We start from the raw sequence: 25440 nt of genomic DNA, 5'->3' as shown, positions 1-25440 counted from the left end.
AAGGAAAGTGTAACGGCTGTTGTACTTTGGGCGCTTGGGTGAGGCTGAAGTCGCCTCCCATGATCAATGCATCCTGCCGACCCAGGAAGAAGGGCATTACCATCTAGGAGAAGAAAATGGAACGTTCGTGGCGGCGACCCTAATCAGATGGCTCATAGACTTTGATTATCGTGACGTCACGAAACGTGAGAGCTATACCTTGGACATCCATGAGATAGCCAATTGCAACAGCGAGGATACTGTCACGTAAAGCCACCCCACTACCAGTAGCAAAGAATGGAAGACATGTCCCATAAGGCCGTGGGGAGCACAAAAAGCTAAAGAGCACAAAAAGCTAAACATGCATCTCTTGAAGGAGGACAATGTCAACGTCCACAGCATGTAGCATTTCATGGAGCAACTCCATCAGTGTTATTGCATTGGCCAGTAATATGGGATGCGTTTGAAAAGCTGCAGTCGTTATGTAGGTGGATGATGTAAACATATAGGTTGCATCGGGAGCTCCACACTAGACCCCCGTGGAAGGGCACATTACTGTGATAGGGGTCGACCCACCAATGATGTGCCGTCGCCTTGTACATGTCCAGAGCCTCCACCCTCAGCAATGACGCCGTCCTCCCAAGAGACAGAGGCCGCACTGGTCCAGTGGACCAGTTTCAGAGGTGCACCCACACGTAGCGTCAGACACAGAAAGATAGGAGTGGGGGAATACCGTAACAGACGCACGCGGGGGAGGATTGGTGCCCATAGGTGGTGGATACTGACCAGATATGGTGGCAGGGAGAGACGTCGCGCCGTCCAGTGGGAGGGCCACAATACCGGGCAGGTATCCAATGTAGGCCGTCGTCAGGGGGGCTACGCCACCGTTTCTTCTATTTCCTCGGCGATCGTTGCTTCCTAACAATGTTCCACGTCGGATGGCGGACGGCTGTCGTCCGAAATGTGGCCATACTGCAGAAAATCGCAGGCCGGTGCAGTTCCATTATCAACAACCATGTGGTCGGGACAGACGTCTTGTTGCTGCTGACGGCTATCGTCCGTTGGTATTTACGCCGCCGGCAGTGCAAGAGAGACAAGAGAAATTTCCATCGCGTCGCCAATTGATTCAGAGTGGACACAGAAGGCAGCCCTGCTGAGGACGAGTATGATAGAGGTTACAGTGGGCACCGCAGAGAGAGCGACGTCTCCGATCGTCGTCTGAACTAGTCGGCTGAGACATTCCGAACGGACATGGCCATCCTGATCAAGTGCGCTGGTCGTAATTATAAATTGACAGACAAGGGCCACCAAGCGTTTCGGAGGGTGGCCGTAAAGCACCACAAGGAAAGCAAAGGCAAACAATTTCCAAACTGGTAGCAGTAGTCCAAAAAATGGTTCAAATGGCTCTAAGCACTATGGGACTCAATATCTGAGGTCATCAGTTCCCTAGACTTAAAACTAACCAACCTAAGGACATCACACACATCCATGCCGGAGGCAGGATTCGAACCTGCGACCGTAGCAGCCGCGTGCTTCTAGACTGATGCGTCTAGAACCGCTCGATCACAGCGGCCGACTCAGTAGTCCAGCTGGACAGTGGATAACTGCAAACGAGACATCTCAATCGATGAAACCCGTTATACCCTGTGGCAATCCGATAGAAGCATTTGGGCTTTCCAGATACCAAGAGAACTTTACCAGCCATCATGTGCAGTGCAAACAGCGCCTTTCGCGGCTAGGATGTGGCACTCTCAATGCTCTTAAAAAAGCGCCAAACGCGGGGGGATGTGAACACTAATTAACACACTGTGTGGAATTTATATGTAAAGCTGCTTCGGTCAAGTAGGAAAGAAAAAAGTCTTCACTGGTGGCGACAGAAAATCATGGAAGGGCCAAGCCTCAGGTTCAACATCATTTGTGTAGGCAACATCTAGATTTATTTCGTGAAAACGTTTAAAAGTTCCCTTCAGAAAGGAATGAAGCGAAAGGTCAGTTAACAAACGCAATTAGTCACAGAGACCGAGAAGGGCTTAAAAATTTGCTTTGAAATTCATCCCTTAAAAAAACATAACAGGATCAAAAACATAACAAAATCAATAATAACACAGCAGCAGAAAGCTGCTTTAAAAAATTTACTGGTGAGGAGAAACGAAACAATTTGATGGCCGATCGGACAGCCAGAAGCAGGGTCTGCATACAATATAGCTAACTTAACTAGCCCAGCCTGCAAAACAGAGAGCCAAATCTTAGAGTTATGTCATCATAGACAGTAAGTACGTAAAACACAAGAATAATTCTCCACTTGAACCTTCGGTAACTTACCAAGCGAGGTTGCGCAGTGGCTAGCACACTGGACTCGCATTCGAGAGCGCGACAGTTCAATCCCGCGCCGGGCCATGCTGATTTAGGCATTCCGTGATTTCCCTTAATAGCTTCATGGAAATGCCGGGAATATTCCTTTACCAGGTCACGGCCGACTTCCTTACCCATCGTTCCCTAATCCGACGAGACTGATGACGTTGCTGTTTGGTCTCTTTCCCCAAAACAACCCAACCCCTTTTGCACATTTGTTCCCCTATTTTCTAAAAAATGTACAGACGCTTAAATGGGATTATAATAGTTAAGTCCAAGGAGTAATGGCAATAAAACTGTTACTTGTCCCGAAATCTCTAGAAATGTGTATAAACAGGGTGGTCCATTAATCGTGATTGGGCCAAATATTTCACGATATTTGGCCCGGTCACCATCAATGGACCATCCTGTATACTGACAAACGTTTAAAACTACAACAGATTGCCTCCACAAATCCAGTAATCGAACAACGTTATGATTGACTTCCCAATCAAATTTTCCACTATATACAAACACTGCACCTTACCGACATAAGGCATTCATCAACAGTCCACAGCGTCTGCTACATGACTGCGGTCTCCCTGAGCGACTAGGCTAACGGACACCCCACTGGATGGGCGGTGTAATTCTAAAACACAATATAGCTTCTATTAGTTAGATCCCTTCACAAATCCGCCAAAAAGGAATATCACAAACAACACAAATAATACTAAAATCGGTCACTGTGCAGCAACAGGGTGAATTGCAAGTAATTATCGGCACAAAGACCACAGAAGTGGCCAAAAGACTCAATACACGTCGTCCGCTGAGACGACAGAACAATCAACCAACGGTCGTTCCCGATGAAATCACAGGCAAGGGAAAAGGTACCAAGCGAACAGCTTGTTACGCGGATGTCACTTCGACGGACGGAAACGCAATGGGTGCCGGTGGCTTTTGATTAAAAACCAATGCAATCAGCCTCTCGCGGAACAGAGCCTTTCTTCACTTCCCGTACAAACGGCCAACCATCGTTGCGACCGCTTTAGCTCGGAGACCCAACTTCCTCCACGCACAGTCCAAACGAGGCACGCCGCGAAAATTCTTTCGCCCCTGTCGCGTAAGAATGGCATTAGTAGCGTCACCATGAGCAGGCAAATCAAGTTTGCTTCAAATACACGCTGTAACGATCTTGAGTCTTAGTCATATTTTCAGTCTGGACGTGGTGAGCTGATGTTACCAAGAATGCCTTTAAGGCGGGAAAGACGCCATTAACAATACCACACTGAGTTTGAGCGAGGTCGTGTAATAGAACTACAAGAAGTTGGATGTTCCTTCTGGCAGGACAGAAGCCACTGTACTTGATTGCTGGCAGCGGTGGTCGCAAAAAGATCGAGCTCAGGACGGCTACATGGCACTACCGAGGAGGAAGAACATCGTGCCCGATGTATGGTTCTGGCGCGTCGTACTCCACCTGCAGCAGCAGTGTGAACAGTTGTTGGCACCACGGTGACATATTGAACTACTAAAAATGGGTTTCTTCAGAGACCGCCCCGAGCCAGGGGCCGTGTAGTATTCATACCACTGACCCAAACCACTGCTGTTAGTGACTTCATTAGTGTCAAGCGAGAGTTTATTTGAGAGCAGGGTGGAGATCTGTTGAGTTTTCTGACGAAAGCGAGTTCTGTCTCAGTGCCAGTGATATCCGTTTGTTGGTTAGAAAGATGTCAGTTCAGGGCCTGCGACGAACCTGTCCGTGTGCTAGACACACAGGACTTACATCTAGAGTTATGGTCTTGAGCGCGAGTGCATGTAAGAGCGGGAGCACTCATCCTGATTGCGAATTTGTACTTCAGTCTGGTGATTCAACCTCTGTTGTTGCCATTCATGAACAGCATTCCAGGGAATGTTTTCCAACAGGATAACCCTCGACCACATACCACTGTTGTCACCCACGGGTTGTACTGGGCGTCGACTTGTTGCCTTGGCCTGCTCGAACACCAAATATGTCTGCAGTCGAGCGCATATGGAATATCATCGGGCGACAACTCCAGCGTCACCCACAAACAGCATTAACCGACCCTGTATTGACCAACCAAGTGCAACATACAACTTCATCCCACTAACTGACATCCGACACAATGCATACACGTCTGCATGCTTGCATTCGACGTACTGGCGGTTACACCTGTTATTAATGATTCAGCATTTGACATTTCCAGTGACTTATATCTCGCTTTCATGAACCTGTGATCCTGCAGTATTACTCACTTAGATATGCTACCTAGACTAATGAATTCACGAAATTTGATTGCTCTACATTAATTATATTTTTAGTGCTGTTGTTTCTCGTCACCGTACAAAACACGAAAAAGAACTAGGCAGTTCAAAAATGGACATACCACACACAAACACAAATTCTCACCCAGCACAGAACAGCACAAAACACAAACAATGACCACACACAAGACACAATAGAGCAACAACGCACACACATAACTACATCGCACATACTCACCTACAACAACAAGATTTTTCACAGAATAGGCAACATATTAAAGAAACAGGGACTCCTAATAAGATACAGGGCAGAGAACACGACACAGAAAATACCAGAACACAAGAAACACCCATGGATTAATTTAACAGATCAGGAATATATGAACTCACATGCAACACTTGTCAGTCAGTCTACATATGACAAACATGTAGAAACTTCAAAACCAAGTATTCCGAACATATCAGAGCTTTAAAAAGCAACAGCTCCCATAGCACTTTTGCTGACCACCTTGTAGCCCACAATCGCCACCCTACCACAATAGAAACATACTTAAGAATGCTAAAACCCAGTCACAGTCTATACAGCAAACTGACCATTGAAGAAAACTTCCATATACAGAAGGCAATAGCACAAGGAAAACAGGTCTTAAACGAATACACTACATTCTGCAAGAGCACACTATTTAACACATTAAAGGAACTTTATAAAGGAAAACGGCACAAACAGATAAAGTTTACAACCCCCCTCCCCCAAACACACACAGACAAAAAATAGATACACTAAAATCTGCAAAAAATGCACCATTTACGCACAAAAGGAATACCATATAAAAGACAACACACATAGCTAAGAAGCGCACAGAAAACACACACAAACAAACAAACACACACACATACACACACACTTACACGCAAAGGTACAATGCAAACAAAATTCAAATTTGGCGCCGAACTCTCTGGTGAACAAATGAACACTGACTGGGCTGGGACACACAGCGAACGACAATCACTCTGTGTTTTGGTGAAGTGAAAAGGGTTTTAATACGTTATTTGTGGAAAATACTTGTTGTAGTTACGTGTGCATCACAACACCTCAGCATGATGCGGAGAATGGATGTGCTTGCCACATGAAAACGAAAATAAAACACGAATATAGGCGCGAAAACATCGCGACAAACTAAATTACATTCTAGAAGATAGGTTAACCCCCAGTAAAAAACTTTTTCATAAACATCGTTCGGTTGCAGATGACAAGCTGACTGTAGTAATTAACACACAAGTGATCTAGAACATTCACGCACACCAAATGTAAAGGTATTTACAAAAAGAAACGGTCTATTGTTTGAACTAAAGATGCACATAATTTTATAGTCATTTAACAAAAATGTTCACATCACAGAATAAATAAAAACAAAAACCCACTGATGATGGCACAGTGGTGCCGAAACATGTTTGGGTACTGAGAAAAAACGGTGTTTTTCATAACTGGCGGGCCTCACATCCAACAATTAGATCTAGTCACCTTCACATAACGTAAGTAAACGGTGAATCTATGTAGAAAGAATACTGAACAGTTGTCTGCTTTATTTTGTTTGAGAAGAGACTGCGAACTATGAGTACAACTGCAGTGCGCACTTTCTTGCAAAATGCATCAGTTATAAATATTGCCTACATAAACAAGTGAAACGTGAGCAGATAATCTAACTTTCATTTATTTGATGTGACGGCTGTGACAGTAAATAATCTGGTGCCACACTACTAAAGTACGTCACTAGGTGGGCATTGTTGTGTACATAAAATATTGTCGGTACCTCAGTCCTAGCACCGCCCAGACCCATTTCCTACTTAAAAGTTGTAAGTTTTCAGTAGCGATTTCATTGACGGAAGGGCACATCGGTGTGAGGCAGAAATTATTTATTTTTCAATACTTAATTTTTTGCATTGACAGTATCGCAACTGCCATCTTGTCCTTATACCGTGGAGTGTTAAACATCTGCTACACGGCGACGCCAGCGACTGTAAGCCACATCAGCGTCACGTGAGCCAAGGAAGCATTGCAGTTATGAATCTCTGGCGCCGAAAATAGTTTTACTACACAAAAAATACATATTTATGTCGTAGAAGAATCTTTGTGTGAACATGGAATAAAATGAGATACGTGTAAAGGACAGTGATGATCAAAGCAAATAAAAAAATAGCAACGCTGGATACATTTTGTTTTCACTCAGGCTTAAATTACTCTCGCAGTTTAAAGTTGCTCTCACACTGCTACAGTTGACTGTGGAAGCGTACATGCTTGATGTTGAAGTTGGTTCAAATGGCTCTAAGCAGTGTTGGACTTAACATCTGAGGTCGTCAGTCCTGGACTTAGAACTACTTAAACCTTACTAACCTAAGGACATCACACACATCCATGCCCGAGGCAAGATTCGAACCTGCGACCGTAGCAGCTGCGCTGGGGTGTTGTAGGGTAAGGGTAGGGTAAGTCGTGCCGAGAAATAATTATTAAGAAAAACTTCCATAAATGGGACTCTTTCCGAGTTAATTAGCATTGAAGTTAGCCAATGAGGCCGTTGCGCGCGCAAATTCAAGTGGTACATCAGGTTCAATTGGTGTCAGTTGCCCTCATAGCGTAGATGACATTGCGCGAGACTACTAAGCCTTTGGCTCGGATTCGATCCTCACTCCCGACTCATGTCAAATTTTTGCGTCGCCCTCTTGTTCAGTTTTAGGAAACCAAAGTAAAAGCGCATTTTGCAACACCGTTTCTGGCTGGCCGCTTGAATTTGCGCGTGGAATGACCTGATTGGCTAATGTTGTGTTACTTAACTCGTGAACCCCACAACGTATCTAATTTTTTCTTATCAATTGTTTCTCAGCGCAACCTACCCTGCAACACCTTTACAACCTTCTCATACTGTTTCTGGCCAACCTGTATACGCAATTGAAGGCAGTAGTAATGTCATGCTTTAGTCTGTCTCATGTCAGTGTGAATGTGTGCATACGTGAGTAAAAGAGCAGAAGGGAGGCCACTGGGGTGTAGGTTCAACTGAAGCATCAGTCTAGCAACGGATTATTCTGATGAAACCACACGAGCAAAGGTATATCGTTTTGAGATAAAACTGTTACAGGGTTATCTGGCAAACAGTAAATAAAACAACATCATATTATAAAACTTTTACTTGCTGTTCGTAGTAACATTTTAACAAGATGCATTGTTATTTCAGTGGTACGATGCGTGGAGTGGCTACGCGGTTTGAGGCGGCATGTCACGGATTGAGCGCCCTCACCCGCCGGAGGTTCGAGTCCTCCCTCGGACATCGGCGTGCGTGTTGATCTTAGCATAAGTTAGTTTAAGTAGTGTGTTAGTCTAGGGACCGATGACCTCAGCAGTTTGGTCCCTTAGGAATTCACATACATTTTAACATTTTTTCAGTGCCATTTCTTAGGGCTTCTTCCATGTAATTTTGCACCAGTGCCATTTACACAAACGGTGTTCAGACATAAATCAATGTAAATGTCGTGTGACTAGTGCCTCCCGTCGGGAAGACCGTTCGCCAGTTGCCAGTCTTTTGATTTGACGCCACTTAGGCGACTTGTGCGTCGATGGGGATGAAATGATGATGATTAGGACAACACAACATCCAGTTCCTGAGCAGATAAAATCTCCGACCCAGCCGGGAATCGACCCGGGCCATTAGGAATGACATTCTGTCGTGCTGACCACTCAGCTACCGTGGGCGAACTATATAGGCATACAGTTTCAAGAAATAATTTTTAATTAATGTTATGTATTTTAAACATTGTAAGTTCCGAGACGAACAGAAACAAACACCATTGGGATGACTTAGAACGCTGACTTCTCTCCAGACCTCAGCGCCCTCAACAGACCTTCTCCAGTTTCGGCTCTTGACGAAAAATGCGCTACCTTTCCTCCACAGACATTCAGACACCTCATAGAAAGTGTTCCCACCAGAGTGCAAGCCGTCATAAATGTAAGGAGTGGACGCAGTCCATCTTCATGTCCACTAAGAAGTGTCCAGACACCCTGATAAGACAGTATAGGCATGTCTTCTAAAACAACGTAATATGCGAGGGGCGTTCGGTAAGTACTGCAGCACAATTTTTTCCTCGGCCAGTTTCGACTGATAATATGTAGAATTTTTTGTGTGACATCGTGCAATATTCCCGCTGCAGCTCCCGTAGTTTTATGAAGTTCCGAAAGGTAACGGTGCTATACGGAGCCTCCAAAATAACGTCTGTAACGTAGATATGTTCCAAGAAGAGAGAGCTCACTGAGTTTCTTTTGGCGGAAAATCAGAGCATCGTAAACATTCATAGTCGCTTGCAGAATGTCTACGGAAACTTGGCCGTGAACAAAAGTACGGTGAATGGTTGGGCGGGGAGTCAGTCATCATCGCAAATAGGGCACGCAAACCCGACCGATCTTCTGCGTGCCGGCCGGATGCACACAGCTGTCAATTCCGCAATTTTGGAACGCGCACTGTCATTCGCGGTGATCGACGGTTCACAATCAAACACCTCGCTGTACAACTTAACGTCTCTGTTGGTAGTGCAGACAAATTCGTCTACCAGCTGGGCTCCTCAAAGGTGTGTGCTCGCTGTGTTCCTCGCCACCTAACAGGAGACGAAAAGAGCAACGAAGGACCATTTCTGTGGAGCCACCCGCTGTGTCCGAGCGGTTCAAGGCCCTTCAGTCTGGAACCGCGCGACTGCTACGGTCGCAGGTTCGAATCGTTCCTCGATCATGGATATGTGTGATGACTTTAGGTTAGTTAAGTTTAAGTAATTCTAAGTCTAGGGGACTGAAGACCTCAGATGTTAAGTCCCATAGTGCTCAGAGCCATTAGAACCATTTCAACCATCTCTGTGGGATTTCTTGCACTGAACGCCCATCGTAGACGCAATGTACCGGGTGATCAAAAAGTCAGTATAAATTTGAAAATTTAATAAACCACGTAATAATGTAGATAGAGAGGTAAAAATTGACACACATGCTTGGAATGACATGGGGTTTTATTAGAACAAAAAAAAAGAAAAACAAAGTTCACAAAATTTCCGACAGATGGCGCTGGACAGCACAACGTCCGTGACTGCGCATGACAATCGTGTATAAAAGGAGCCTTAATGAGAGAGAGAATCAGATGCACCAGAAGTCGCAGCATGTTCACGTTACCTGATAATGCGCTTTTAGTGAAGCTGTATTATCAGATTGGGGAATGTGCTAGTTCAGCGTTGCGATCATATCGCCATAGGAAGGGGATTCGAACGGGTAAAGGTACGGTATGTGTTGGATTTACCACATCTACCGTTATCGGACCTTTTTTCTTCGAGAAAATTCGCGATTCTGGTTTTGTAACTGCTACCATGATGGGTGAGAGGTACGCCTATATGTTACAGAATCGCATCATCCCGAGCCTGGATGATAAACACCTGCCGGAACGTACGATGATTATACAGAATGGCGCTCCACCCCATATTGCTAGACGCGTGAAAGAACTCTTGCGCGCGTCGTTTGGTGGTGATCGTGTGCTCAGCCGCCACTTTCGTCATGCTTTGCCTCCCAGGTCCCCAGACCTCAGTCCGTGCAATTATTGGCTTTGGGGTTACCTGAAGTCGCAAGTGTATCGTGATCGACCGACATCTCTAGGGCTGCTGAAAGACAACATCCGACGCCAATGCCTCACCATAACTCCGGACATGCTTTACAGTGCTGTTCACAACATTATTCCTCGTCTACAGCTATTGTTGAGGAATGATGGTGGACATATTGAGCATTTCCTGTAAAGAACATCGTCTTTGCTTTGTCTTACTTTGTTATGCTAATTGTTGCTGTTATGATCAGAAGAAGCGCCACCTGTCGGACATTTTTTGAACGTTTCTATTTTTTTGGTTCTAATAAAACCCCATGTCATTCCAAGCATGTGTGTCAATTTGTACCTCTCTATCTACCTTATTCCGTGATTTATTCAGTTTTCCAATTTATACTGACTTTTTGATCACCCGGTATATATTGTCAGTGTTCTGTCTTATCTCCGTGTCTGCGTATGACATGAGACTGAAGGATATGATTACGTGACGGATCAAAGGCGATGTCTGGTATCGCTGGAGTCAATCGATACTTCTCTTTTACTTGTTATCCTTGTATTAATTAACAAACAGGTACATTAGTTGCAGCAGTTGTAATAAACTCGGAAGTCATTACGGGATTTTTAATTAAATATAATGTAACGATGCACGAATGTGAGGGCGAGCACGGGCGCGGCTGTCCGCCGAGTGCAGCGCACAGCTGGGACGCCACGCCTCCCACAGGACTTGCCTATAATCCTTAGCTGTGACTCCCGCTACACGACAGGGCTGATCCTCATAACACCGTAATAGTCTCTGCAAACGACGGGCTCAGTGTGACGTGCGACTAGGGCAGTCTCTCTGCCTCTGTTTTGTGCTCATAGTCCACTTTCCTCTAGTGACATGGCAACTGTTAAAAAACGCGCGGAAGAGGATTTACAACAGACACTGCTTTACCTTTTCGTCGCTATGTGACTTTGTGAATACGTTGGTGCTACATGTCTTTACAAATATTGCAAGAAAAGCTTGACTTGGATTAGAGAAATAGAGGAACTTGTTCTTAGAAAAATGCAGAATTCTTTCCACTACTGTTATTTTATACGATTTTAAATTTATAACTATTTCTTTTCTCACAGATACAGTGGTCAAAATAAACGTTGAGTATTGCCGAAACTTTGGTAAGAACGTTGCGACCCAGAGGTACTTTATGATAGCATTACAGTGGTTTGTTGTTGATGTGGTTCCAGAGGAAACAGTCCAGGTCTCTACCGCGAGGGAACAGCTTGTGCAGTCTATGGGAACTGTATGATCTGAAAACATTACAACACTTGTGCTGCGTGTCAATACGAGAGTTTGCCGGCCGTAGTGGCCGAGCGGTTCTAGGCGCTTCTGTCCGGAACCGCGCTGCTGCTACGGCCGCAGGTTCGAATCCTGCCTCGGGCATGGATGTGTGTGATGTTTTTAGGTTAGTTAGGTTTAAGTAGTTCTAAGTTCTATAGGACTGATGACGTCAGATGTTACGTCCCACAGTGCTCAGAGTCATTTGAACCAATACGAGAGTTTTCTTGCTTTAGGACTGTTCAATTAGCCACACCGACGGAGCAGGGAATGAGACGGGTGCGCACGGTCAGAGGCTCGGTATTGAACTTCACCCGTGTATATGAGAAGTTATTGTTTGTTCTGCTGATGCTCTAAGCACTTAACATCTGACGTCATTAGTCCCCTAGACTTACAACTACTTAAAACTAACTAACCTAAGGACATCACACACATCCACGCCACATCGAACCTGCGACCGCAGCAGCAGGGCGGTTCCGGACTGAAGCGCCTACAACTGCTCGGCCACAGCCGCCGGCTTCGATTTACTCTCAATCCATTAGATGTCCTTATTAGACCGTTCGTTCCATTCAGTAGATCCTGTAATTCTACCTCACTTTCAGTGAGCATACCAACGCCATCAGTGAATTTTATCATTGATATCCTTCCACCTTTATACCACTCTTGAACCTTCATTTTACTTCTTCCCTTGGTTCTTCGATGTAAAGATTGAACTGTTGGGACGAAAGATTACATCCTTGTCTTACACCTTTCTTTAATCCGAGCATGTCTTTTTGGTCATTCACTTTCATTTTTGCCTCTTAACCCTTGTAGATATATTACCAGTCTCAAACGATACCTAATCCCTATTTTTCTCAGACATTCGAACACCTAGCACGATTTGACGTTTTCAAACGCTTTTTCCAGATGGACAAATCTTATGAACATGTCTTCATTTTTCTTATGTTTTGCTTTTGTCGTCAGCCGCGACGTTAAAACTTGTCATCTAACACATCTCAGTTTTCTTTTCCTTTCTTCTGTGCATTATTCTTGTCAGCGTCTTGCATGTATGAGCTGTTAAGCCGATTGTGCGATAATTCCTGCACTCATCAGCTCTTGCAGTCTATGGAATTGCAGGGATGATGTTTTACCGAAAGTCAGATGGTATATTGCTCATCGCTCACACAAACGACGTACCAACTTGAATAGTCGTTTTGTTGCCAGTTCCCCCAATAGTGTTATCTATCCCTTCTCTCACTTAGTCTTAAGACTTTCTAAGATCTTTCGTTGTTGTTGTTGTGGTCTTCAGTCCTGAGACTGGTTAGATGCAGCTCTCCATGCTACTCTATCCTGTGCAAGCTTCTTCATCTCCCAGTACCTACTGCAACCTACATCCTTCTCAATCTGTTTAGTGTATTGATCTCTTGGTCTCCCTCTACGATTTTTACCCTCCACGCTGCCCTCCAATGCTAAATTTGTAATCCCTTGATGCCTCAAAACATGTCCTACCAACCGATCCCTTCTTCTAGTCAAGTTGTGCCACAAACTTCTCTTCTCCCCAATCCTATTCAATACCTCCTCATTAGTTACGTGATCTACCCACCTTATCTTCAGCATTCTTCTGTAGCACCACATTTCAAAAGCTTCTATTTTCTTCTTGTCCAAACTGGTTATCGTCCATGTTTCACTTCCATACATGGCTACACTCCATACAAATACTTTCAGAAACGACTTCCTGACGCTTAAATCTATACTCGATGTTAACAAATTTCTCTTCTTGAGAAACGCTTTCCTTGCCATTGCCAGTCTACAATTTATATCCTCTCTACTTCGACCATCATCAGTTATTTTACTCCCCAAATAGCAAAACTCCTTTACTACTTTAAGTGTCTCATTTCCTAATCTAATCCCCTCAGCATCACCCGATTTAATTTGACTACATTCCATTATCCTCGTTTTGCTTTTGTTGATGTTCATCTTATATCCTCCTTTCAAGACACTGTCCATTCCGTTCAACTGCTCTTCCAAGTCCTTTGCTGTCTCTGACAGAATTACAATGTCATCGGCGAACCTCAAAGTTTTTACTTCTTCTCCATGAATTTTAATACCTACTCCGATTTTTTCTTTTGTTTCCTTTACTGCTTGCTCAATATACAGATTGAATAACATCGGGGAGAGGCTACAACCCTGTCTCACTCCTTTCCCAACCACTGCTTCCCTTTCATGCCCCTCGACTCTTATAACTGCCACCTGGTTTCTGTACAAATTGTAAATAGCCTTTCGCTCCCTGTATTTTACCCCTGCCACCTTCAGAATTTGAAAGAGAGTATTCCAGTTAACGTTGTCAAAAGCTTTCTCTAAGTCTACAAATGCTAGAAACGTAGGTTTGCCTTTTCTTAATCTTTCTTCTAAGATAAGTCGTAAGGTTAGTATTGCCTCACGTGTTCCAACATTTCTACGGAATCCAAACTGATCTTCCCCGAGGTCCGCTTCTACCAGTTTTTCCATTCGTCTGTAAAGAATTCGCGTTAGTATTTTGCAGCTGTGACTTATTAAACTGACAGTTCGGTAATTTTCACATCTGTCAACACCTGCTTTCTTTGGGATTGGAATTATTATATTCTTCTTGAAGTCTGTGGGTATTTCGCCTGTCTCATACATCTTGCTCACCAGATGGTAGAGTTTTGTCAGGACTGGCTCTCCCAAGGCCATCAGTAGTTCAAATGGAATGTTGTCTACTCCCGGGGCCTTGTTTCGACTCAGGTCTTTCAGTGCTCTGTCAAACTCTTCACGCAGTATCTTATCTCCCATTTCATCTTCATCTACATCCTCTTCCATTTCCATAATATTGTCCTCAAGTACATCGCCCTTGTATAAACCCTCTATATACTCCGTCCACCTTTCTGCCTTCCCTTCTTTGCTTAGAACTGGGTTGCCATCTGGGCTCTTGATATTCATACAAGTGGTCCTCTTCTCTCCAAAGGTCTCTTTAATTTTCCTGTAGGCAGTATCTATCTTACCCCTAGTGAGACAAGCCTCTACATCCTTACATTTGTCCTCTAGCCATCCCTGCTTAGCCATTTTGCACTTTCTGTCGATCTCATTTTTGAGACGTTTGTATTCCCATTTGCCTGCTTCATTCACTGCATTTTTATATTTTCTCCTTTCATCAATTAAATTCAATATTTCTTCTGTTACCCAAGGATTTCTATTAGCCCTCGTCTTTTTACCTACTTGATCCTCTGCTGCCTTCACTACTTCATCCCTCAGAGCTACCCATTCTTCTTCTACTGTATTTCTTTCCCCCATTCCTGTCAATTGTTCCCTTATGCTCTCCCTGAAACTCTCTACAACCTCTGGTTCATTCAGTTTATCCAGGTCCCATCTCCTTAAATTCCCACCTTTTTGCAGTTTCTTCAGTTTCAATCTGCAGTTCATAACCAATAGATTGTGGTCAGAATCCACATCTGCCCCTGGAAATGTCTTACAATTTAAAACCTGGTTCCTAAATCTCTGTCTTACCATTATATAATCTATCTGATACCTATTAGTATCTCCAGGATTCTTCCAGGTATACAACCTTCTTTTATGATTCTTGAACCAAGTGTTAGCTATGATTAAGTTATGCTCTGTGCAAAATTCTACAAGGCGGCTTCCTCTTTCATTTCTTCCCCCCAATCCATATTCACCTACTATGTTTCCTTCTCTCCCTTTTCCTACTGACGAATTCCAGTCACCCATGACTATTAAATTTTCGTCTCCCTTCACTACCTGAATAATTTCTTTTATCTCGTCATACATTTCATCAATTTCTTCATCATCTGCAGAGCTAGTTGGCATATAAACTTGTACTACTGTAGTAGGCATGGGCTTTGTGTCTATCTTGGCCACAATAATGCGTTCACTATGCTGTTTGTAGTAGCTAACCCGGACTCCTATTTTTTTATGCATTATTAAACCTACTCCTGCATTACCCCTATTTGATTTTGTATTTATAACCCTGTAATCACCTGACCAAAAGTCTTGTTCCTCCTGCCACCGAACTTCACTAATTCCCACTATATCTAACTTTAACCTATCCATTTCCCTTTTTAAATTTTCTAACCTACCTGCCCGATTAAGGGATCTGACATTCCACGCTCCGATCCGTAGAATGCCAGTTTTCTTTCTCCTGATAACGACGTCCTCTTGAGTAGTCCCCGCCCGGAGATCCGAATGGGGGACTATTTTACCTCCGGAATATTTTACCCAAGAGGACGCCATCATCATTTAATCATACAGTAAAGCTGCATGTCCTCGGGAAAAATTACGGCTGTAGTTTCCCCTTGCTTTCAGCCGTTCGCAGTACCAGCACAGCAGGGCCGTTGTGGTTAATGTTACAAGGCCAAATCAGTCAATCATCCAGACTGTTGCCCCTGCAACTACTGAAAAGGCTGCTGCCCCTCTTCAGGAACCACATGTTTGTCTGGCCTCTCAACAGATACCCCTCCGGTGTGGTTGCACCTACGGTACGGCCATCTGTATCGCTGAGGCACGCAAGCCTCCCCACCAACGGCAAGGTCCTTTCGTATTCTCATTTTAATATTCGATCGTTATCTCTTCTATATCGGATCCCGTTTCTTCTCTTATCACGTCATCAGACAAGTCTTCCCCCTCATAGAGACATTGAATGTACTCCTTCCACTTATCTGCTCCCTCTTCTGCACTTAACAATGGAATTCCCATTGCAGTCTTAATATTACCACTCTTGCCTTCAGCTTCACCGAGTGTTAACTGACTTTTCTACATGCTGAGCCATCCTTCTGACAATCACTTCTTCTCCGACTTCTTCACATTTTTCATGCAATGATATTGCCTTAACTTCCCTGTACTTCCATATTATTTCATTCTTAAGTGAACTATACTTCGGTCTTTCTGAATTGTCCTGAACTTTTATTGTACTTCTTTCTTTCGTCGCTCAACTGAAATATTTCTTCGCAGTTACCTTCCTTGTCCCTAACTTCTGTGATTGCCCTTTTTAGAGACGTCCATTCCATTTCAACCTAACTACCTACTGAGCCACTTCTTATGACAGAACTTCAAGCGTATATCATTTTTTAGTACTTACATATCCCACTTTGCGCGTTGTTTCATCCTGCTTAGTCTCTTAAATTTTAGCCTATTATTCATTACTGCTAAATTTTTATCTAAGTCTATATGACATAATACGTACATAGTATTATTACACGCATGCAGTTTCTGACAGGACGGTTCAATATATTACCTAGGTATACTAGAAGATATTGTCTGAAAACAGGCAAATATGTAAACTGAAGAGCGCTGGTGACCATTCATGTTAGTTAACCCGTTAGTTTCAAGTTCCATGGTTCATTTGTGCGATTAATCGTAATGATGTGGAACGAGTCACTTTTTATTCACGTTACGAAACGGAGCATAAGTTGTTTTAATTTATTTTCTGATTTAACAATGCCCCCTGTCAGACAAGATGTATCACTCTGTAATTGAGCAAAAAGTTTGTATGCAGCATTGTGCACTTCCTTTTGTGCTAATGAAAGCTAATCTCGAATAACAACTGTAATTTTTTATGTTGATGTAATTATGAACATAAATTGTTGCTTTTGAACTGTTTACAAAAACATCGTGAAGTAATAAATATATTGTGCCCCAATCCTTAAACAAACGGCAACCAAACGATCGTAGGTGAAAGTCATATAATATTCTTAGAGCACTGTTTTAGTTATGAAGAAATTTGTTCTTACAGATGACTGACCTCAGAACATTATTTCACATAACATTACTGTATGAAAATTCCCAACATACGTCAATTTAATGATTTGTCTCTCCACACGATTATCTATTATTCGAAGTGTAAAAGTAGCTGAAGTAAGTGGCTTTAGGAGAGATAGAATACATTTTTGGTACCCTACTTATTACTTCCTTACCATGTGCTACATTCATTACCTTTAGATATGCAGAACTGGGTATGTTGTATCTTTTTCAAATTTAGAGCGAGAATATACGCAGAAAACCACTGAATAATAATTTTAAAGACGCTATTTACGATTTATTCCGTTGTTGTATGTATCTTTGGGTTGGTTAAAGTACTACTGTTCAAAAATGGCTCTGAGCACCATGGGACTTAACTTCTGAGGTCATCAGTCCCCTAGGACTTAGAACTAGTTAAACCTAACGAACCTAAGGACGTCACACACACCCATGCCCGAGGCAGGATTCGAACCTGCGACCGTAGCGGTCGTGCGGTTCCAGATTGTAGCGCCTAGAACCGCTCGGCCACCCCGGCCGGCTAGTACTACTGCCATTCGCAAAAACAACTAATTCTGCTCGCTGTATATTAGACCGAAGGTAGTTTACATGTGTGAGATAGAATAGTGGTGTTATCGTTGGGCATTGTGGAACCCCATCGACGATTTCTCCCCTCCTACATTGCTTGAATTATGAAGTATAACTTTCTGAATTTCTCTGGTTAGATATCACATTATAAAATGGTTGGCTACACCATCAGCTGCGTACAACCTCGGTTTATCTAGGAGAATATTGTGATTCACATGGTCAAATGCCATAAACAAGCAGCAGAAAATGTGAACACTTGCCGTTTTGTTACTTAATGTTTGTAAAATTTGGTGAGTGAAAGTGTAAAAGGCGTTCTCTGTTAAACAACTCTTTTGGAATCCAGACTGTGATTTACTGAGGATAATATTGTTGCTTAGGTTAGCTACGATTCTAGAATACACCATCTTCTCAAAAATATGGCAAAATAAAGCGTGACAAACTGCTAGGGGCACATTTTCGAGCAGTACGGGTAGTGTCTTCAGAGAAGGTGATTAACAGACGCGATCAGGTTTTCGAGGATGATACACAGCACTTTCACTCCAAGTCGGTGTTGACCATTAGCGACGTCCGTACCACGGCGAGTAACAGCGTGCTGGTGGTAGATACAACGGCGATAACCGCAAAACTTTGTTGTAGAGACAACTGCTGCCACATTTCATTAATACCTGTATCTCACTACCAAACTCATATCTGAAGCGCCAAAGAAACTGGTATAGGTATGCGTTTTCAGATACAAAGATATGTGAAAAGGCAGAATACGGCGTTACGGCCAGCAACGGCTGTATAAAACAACATGGGTCTGATCGTTCACTGCTGCTACAATAGCGAGTTATCAAGGTTTAAGTGAGTTTGATCGTTGTGTTGTAGTCGACTCACGAGCGTTGGGACACAGCATCTCCGAGGTAGCGATGAAGCGACGATTTCCCCGTACATCCATTTCAGGAGTGTACCGTGAATATCAGGAGTCTGGTAACACGTCAAATCTCCACCAATGCTGCGGCCGGAAAAGGATCCTGTAAGAACTGGACCAACGACGTCTGAAGAGAATCGGTCAACGTGACAGAAGTGCAACCCTTCCACAAATTGATGCAGATTTCAATGCTGGGTCAACAACGAGTGTCAGCGTGCGAACCATTCAACGAAACATCAGCGATATGGGCTTTCGGAGCCGAAGGCAGACTCGTGTACCCTTGATGACTGTAAGAGACAAAGCTGTGCGCCTCGCCTGGGTCTTTCAACACCGACATTTGACTGTTGCTGACTGTATACATGTTGCCTGGTCGGACTGGTCTCGTTACAAATTGTATCAAGCTGATGGACGTGTACAGGTATGGAGACAACATGAATCCAAGGACCCTGCATGTCAGCAGGGGACTGTTCAAGCTGGTGAAAGCTCTGCAATAGTGTGGAGCGTGTGCAGATTGAGTGATATGGGACCCCTTCTACGTCTAGATGCGACTCTGACAGGCAACACGTACGTAAACATCCCGTCTGATCACCTACAACAATTCATGTCGACTGTTCATACCGACGGTCTTGGGCAATTGCGGGAGAACAAAGCGACATCCCACAAGTACAGAATTGCTAAAGAGTGGCTCTATGAACATTCTTCTGAGTTGAAACTCTTCCACTGGCCTCCAAACTCCCCAGAAAGGAACATTACTGAAAATATACGGACTGCCTTGCAACGTGCGTTTCAGAAGAGATCTCCACTCCGTCGTACTCTTACGGATTTATGGACAGCCCCGCAGGACTCATGGTGTCAGTTCCCTCCAGTACTACTTCAGATATTAGTCGAGTCCATGCCACGTCGTGTTAAGGCATGCTCGCGGGGACCTACACGATATACAAGGTGGTACAAAAAGGTACGGCCAAACTTTCAGGAAACATTCCTCACACACAAGTACGACACAACATGTGGTTCATGCACGATGGAGCTCCTGCACATTTCAGTCGAAGTGTTCGTACGCTTCTCAACAACAGATTCGGTGACCGATGGATTGGTAGAGGCGGACCAATTCCATGGCCTCCTCGCTCTCCTGACCTCAACCCTCTTGACTTTAATTTATGGGGCATTTGAAAGCTCTTGTCTACGCAACCCCGGTACCAAATGTAAAGACTCTTCGTGCTCGTATTGTGGACGGCTGTGATACAATACGCCATTCTCCAGTGCTGCATCAGCGCATCAGGGATTCCATGCGACGGAGGGTGGATGAATGTATCCTCGCTAACGGAGGACGTTTTGAACATTTCCTGTAACAAAGTGTTTGAAGTCACGCTGGTACGTTCTGTTGCTGTGTGTTTCCATTCCATTATTAATGTGATTTGAAGAGAAGTAATAAAATGAGCTCTAACATGGAAAGTAAGCGTTTCCGGACACATGTCCACATAACCTATTTTCCTTCTTTGTGTGTGAGGAATGTTTCCTGAAAGTTTGGCCGTACCTTTTTGTAACACCCTGTATAAGACAGATGTGGTCAAGAGGTCATTAAATTAAAATATCCACTCTTCTTTTCTGAGAAAAACTTCTGGATTTCCTTCCGTCTCCGATTTGAAGCGAGCAGTATTAGTCTCGAGTGGAAATTCTGGGCTACAGAGCTCTCACAGAATGTGACCTGAAGTAAGGTGATAGCCTGTTCCCTGGAGGAAAAAAGGCAAAGCTGGCACAGGAAAGGCGAATTTACTGTGCGGTTTTAAACGTCGCTTAAAAAGCAAGAATACGTTTAGGCGGCGCCAGAATTCCGCCGAAAAGGGAAGGCTGTCTGCGCTTGCGGTAAAGCCGACGCCCGGACGGATTTTGTTGGGCTCCGAAAACTACCATTTAGAGTAAAATATTTGTTGCAGGACCGTGCAGTAAGCTCATTTGCATTTAAAACGTTTCTCACTATTAATTTCTCTTCCATTTACCGCCTCAAGAGGCTCAAAAACCTCGTGTAATCCTACCATAGCGACTGTTTCTTTCTAGTCTGAAACCATTTCCATCCTTTAACAACAACGTATGTTAACAACAAACTTATAGGAGGCTATTACAATACATAATCCCCCATTTATTTTTTACGCTCTTTAATATGTAGTGCAAAATATCGTTTTAGGTGCTTCGTATTTGACGTTTCTTTTGCACTGATGCGAAATTTCTAACAATTCCGACAAATGGCAGAGTCGTATTTAGTTGTCGACATGACACACGTTAAAAAAAATGGTTCAAATGGCTCTGAGCACTATGGGACTTAACATCCGAGGTCATCAGTGCCCTACAACTTAGAACTACTTAAACCTAACTAACCTAAGGACATCACACACATCCATGCCCGAGGCAGGATTCGAACCTGCGACCATCCTTTCGACGTGGTGGATCTTGAGGATTCCATTATTCGTACAGACCATTTCAGAACAAGAAGAAAATCAGTCCTACAGCTATAGGTGTACGTTGGACGTGCGCATGCAGTGGAAAGATGGTTACGAGTACAGCGCACGATCTTTTACCAACAGAGAATACGTACACTTACACAACGCTGGCAAAAGGCCATAGAACACGATGGACGCTATGCAGAGGAAAAGTATATTTCAATAATGTTGATTGACACTGTCTCCAAATTCTGTCCCTTGGAACTAACATGTTTTGAGATAATAACTGTGGTGCGTTATTTATCGAACGTTCCTCATATTTTCACAGACTGACGGAGAAGTAACGTCATTTCGTCTGGCGTTTGATATTGAGCATGCGATCAAGACATTTCTGGTTAATATTTAACAAGTGGAACATTACTCGGAACATAACATACACGTTAACTAACGCACTGAACCTTAATTTATCTGTTTCCAAGGTTTCATATATAATCAAAGTGTGATTTAGTTTTTCTATTCTTTTTTTCCTTCAGTGTTCTAACTAGTCTTATGCATCCGCCACGAATGCGTATCTTGTGTCAACCTCTTGCTTTGTGCTCGCACCTTACTTCCACAATTTTTTGTTTCATGTATTCCAGACTCTTACTTCCCCAACAGTTTCTACCCTCTACAACTACCTCTAATATCATACTCACTACTCCTTGACGTCTTAACACATGTCCTATCATCGTGTTCCTGCTTGTTGCAACTGTTCTCCATATGTTCCTTCCCTCGCCGATTCAGCGGATTCCATGTCCCGTCATTCCACATAGTTTTCAACATTCTTCTGTAGCGCAACAGATCAGACTTTGAATTTCTCTTCTGTTCTGGTTTTCCTATAGACCTTGATTTATTACCGTACAATGCTGTGCTCCAAACTACATTCTCAGCGACATCTTACTCAGATTGTGGCCACTGTTTAATACTAGCAGACTTCTTTTGGCTAGGAATGCCCTATTTGCCAGTACTGGTCTATATTTAGTGTACTACTCCCTTCGTCCGTCATGCATTGTTCTGGCTCTAAGGTATAACAATTCTTACACTTCATCTACTTCTCGGTCCTCAGTTTTGGTGTTGAATTTACTGCTAATTTCATTTTCGCTGCCTCTCATTACTTTTGTCTTTGTGCGCGTTACTCTCAACCCGTATTCTGTCCATATTAGCCTGTTCATTCGAATCATCTTCACTTTCACTGAACATAATAACAAATTATCGATATCCTTTCACTCTGGATTTAAATCCCACTTCTGAAACTTTCGTTTGTTTCAGTTATTGCTTCCTCGATGCACAGATTGAACAGTAGGGGGAAAATAAAACATCGCTGTCTTTCATCCCGTTTAATTTGAGCGCATCGTTCATGGTCTTCCGTACTTATCTTTTCCTTTTGTTTCACGTGTATATCCTCTTACCCTTCTTTCACTGTGGTTTTCTCCTATTTTTCCGAGAATTTCGAACATCTTGCACCATTTTATGTTGTCGAACGTTTTCATCAGCTCGACAAAAGCTAAGAACATATCTTGATTTTTCTTACGTTTTCCCTCCATAATCAACTGAAAACTTAGGGATTGCTTGTCTGGTGCCATCACCCTTCTGAAAACTAAAGTTATCGTCACGTAATACATCCTCAATTTTCGTTCCCAGTCTTCTGTGTATTTTGTCATTTGCTGGTTTGTCCGTAAGCTAATGTGATAGTTCTCAGACTTACCTACCTTTGCCGTCTTCAGGATTATGTGGGTGATATTTTTAAGAAGGTCTGATGCCATGTGTCTAGACTCAAAGATTCTAAATATCAACTTGAATAGTCGCTTGGCTGCCACATTCCAAAATGATTTCAGATGGAGTGTTATCTGTACCTTCTGAGTCATTTGATCGCAGCTCTTCAAAGGCTCAGTTAAGTTCTGACTCCAGTACCGGATCCCCTACGTTCTCGACACCAACTCCCATTTCTTCCTTAATAACGTCATCTGTTACTTCCGCAAAAACCTTCAGTGTACTCCTTGCACCTATCCGCTCTATTCTCTGTGCTTAAGTGTCATTGGCATTGCACTCTTCAGTGTTGGCGCCCTTGATTTTAATTTCACTTTTTGTGTACTGAATAGGTCTGAATTGTGTGTTCATCGTCTGCGGGAATCTTTACAACCGCCGCTAACGTTGCACAGCGCTTCTAATCCGTGTGGCGCGCCTGGCGGCAGTGTCCCCCGAGCTGTGAACTGAGCCCGTCGTGGAAGCGATTTCCTCGAGTACCACCGAATATGGTAGAAGAGACTATGAGCCGGTATCAACTTCAACGCTTGCGGATGAGTGTTATTTCTCGTTACATTACTGATAATGAGGCGTGGTACATAATAGTAGCGTTCGATAAGTAAAGCAACTCATTTTTTTCCGGTAGTAGGTTGGTTTTATTCAGCATTCCAATAAGCCCTACTGCTCCTCAGCATTTTGGATACAGAACCCTATTTGTCAACATGATCTCCTCTCAATGCATCTGCTGTACTTTATGCCACTGGGAGGGCCAGCATGCCCACATGGTAGCACTGTACTGATCGACGCCGGAGCCAACGTATTGTTGCAACGTCAACGTCCCCATAATCAGCGTACTGCTTCCCGCGGAGTGCCTCTTCCTTTGGGCCAAATGGATGGAAGTCTGAAGGTGCGAGATCTGGGCTGTAGGGTGAATGAGGGAGAACAGTCCAATGAAATTTGCGAGCTCCTCTCTGGTGCGCAGACTTTTGTGAGGCCTTATCATGGAGAAAGAGAAGTTTGTTTGCATTTGTGTGGCGACGAAGGCGCTGAAGTAGTTTCTTCAATTTCCTGAAGGTAGCACAATACGCTTTAGAGTTGATCATTGCACCATGGAGGACAGCAAATAGAGTAACCACCTCAGAATCCCAGAAGACGTTCACCATGACATTACCAGCTGAGGGTGCGGCTTTGAACTCTTTCTTCGGAGGAGAGGTGTTGTGGTGCCACTCCATGGGTTGCCGTTTTGCTTCTGGTTCGAAATGATGAACCAGTGTTTCATCGTCTCTGGCGGAGTTCGACAAAAAGTTGTCACGATCGCCTAGTCACGCCTAGCAATTCGCACAGATTGCCCTTCCTTGCTCTTTAAGGTTCTCCTTTCGGTGGCGGGAAACTCAGCGTGCACACGGCTTTCAGTACCCTAAATGGTAGGCGAGTGTTCGAGCACCATTAACAGAGACGTCCTGTTGAGCAGCAAGGTGTCTGATTGTGATCTGTCGATCACCTCGAATGAGAGTGTCACGACGTACCAACGTTGCGACTTCGTCGGGATGATGACAGAGGCCTCGCCAGACGTCTCACAGTGCTTTTATTCACTGCCAGGTCTCCGTAGACATTACGCAAGATCATATGAATAATTGAGATGCTTTGTTTTCTGCCCAAAGAATCTGTGTCAAGTCTCTGTATGGCACGCACCTCCGCACAGACACCATTTTGAAGGCCACGCATAGCATCACCACGTATCGGGACTTCATGAAACTGTAGCGGAATAATGCACAATATCCCACTACAAATAGCATCTTTTTGCGACAGAAATGTGTAATTTTGCCTTACTTACTGAACGTTCCTTGTTTGTATGCCGTGTTGGTGTCGTTGTAGGCAGAAGAGTCCAGTGGCGAGCTTAGTAGGACGCTGAGTCAAGGCAAGCGGGGCATGGGTACTTAGTGTCCGTTGCTGGTTGTGTTCTGCCGTGAGTCGTATGCTTTAGACAAAACCGACACCTTGTTTAGAGCTTGCCACTTCGTAAGGAACTGATTGCTGACCTCCATGCCAAGGCGATGAACGGGTGTGTGGTAGCGTTTTCCGGAGCACTGTGACATCACGTCTAGGAAAATCGAGTTTTGCTTGGTGTCACCATTTCCACAGTTACGCGAATGTGGTTGTTTCGGACACATACTTTTACTCTCGCACGCAGGCCGCCTGAACGCGCAGTTGTCAATTGCATTTGTTGGTAACAGTGTATCTCTTGGTTTTGATTAACGCCGTTGAATTACTGGCACTAGTATTGGAGCTTTGTGGTATTCATCTGTTACAGTGACTGTTAGTTCTGTGGAAGCTGCCATTTGGTGAAGAGGTATTCTGCAAGTCATGCAGAGGGCGTCATAATTGTGTTGGTAGTTTGTCGCCAGAAAAAGTAGCAGCGCAGTGAGTGTAGTTACACAATCAATGGCTAAACATTTCTTCGGCGAA

This window comes from Schistocerca nitens, chromosome 5, assembly GCF_023898315.1.
Source record: "Schistocerca nitens isolate TAMUIC-IGC-003100 chromosome 5, iqSchNite1.1, whole genome shotgun sequence".
NCBI lineage: Eukaryota > Metazoa > Arthropoda > Insecta > Orthoptera > Acrididae > Schistocerca > Schistocerca nitens.
This window is presented reverse-complemented; position numbering follows the sequence as displayed.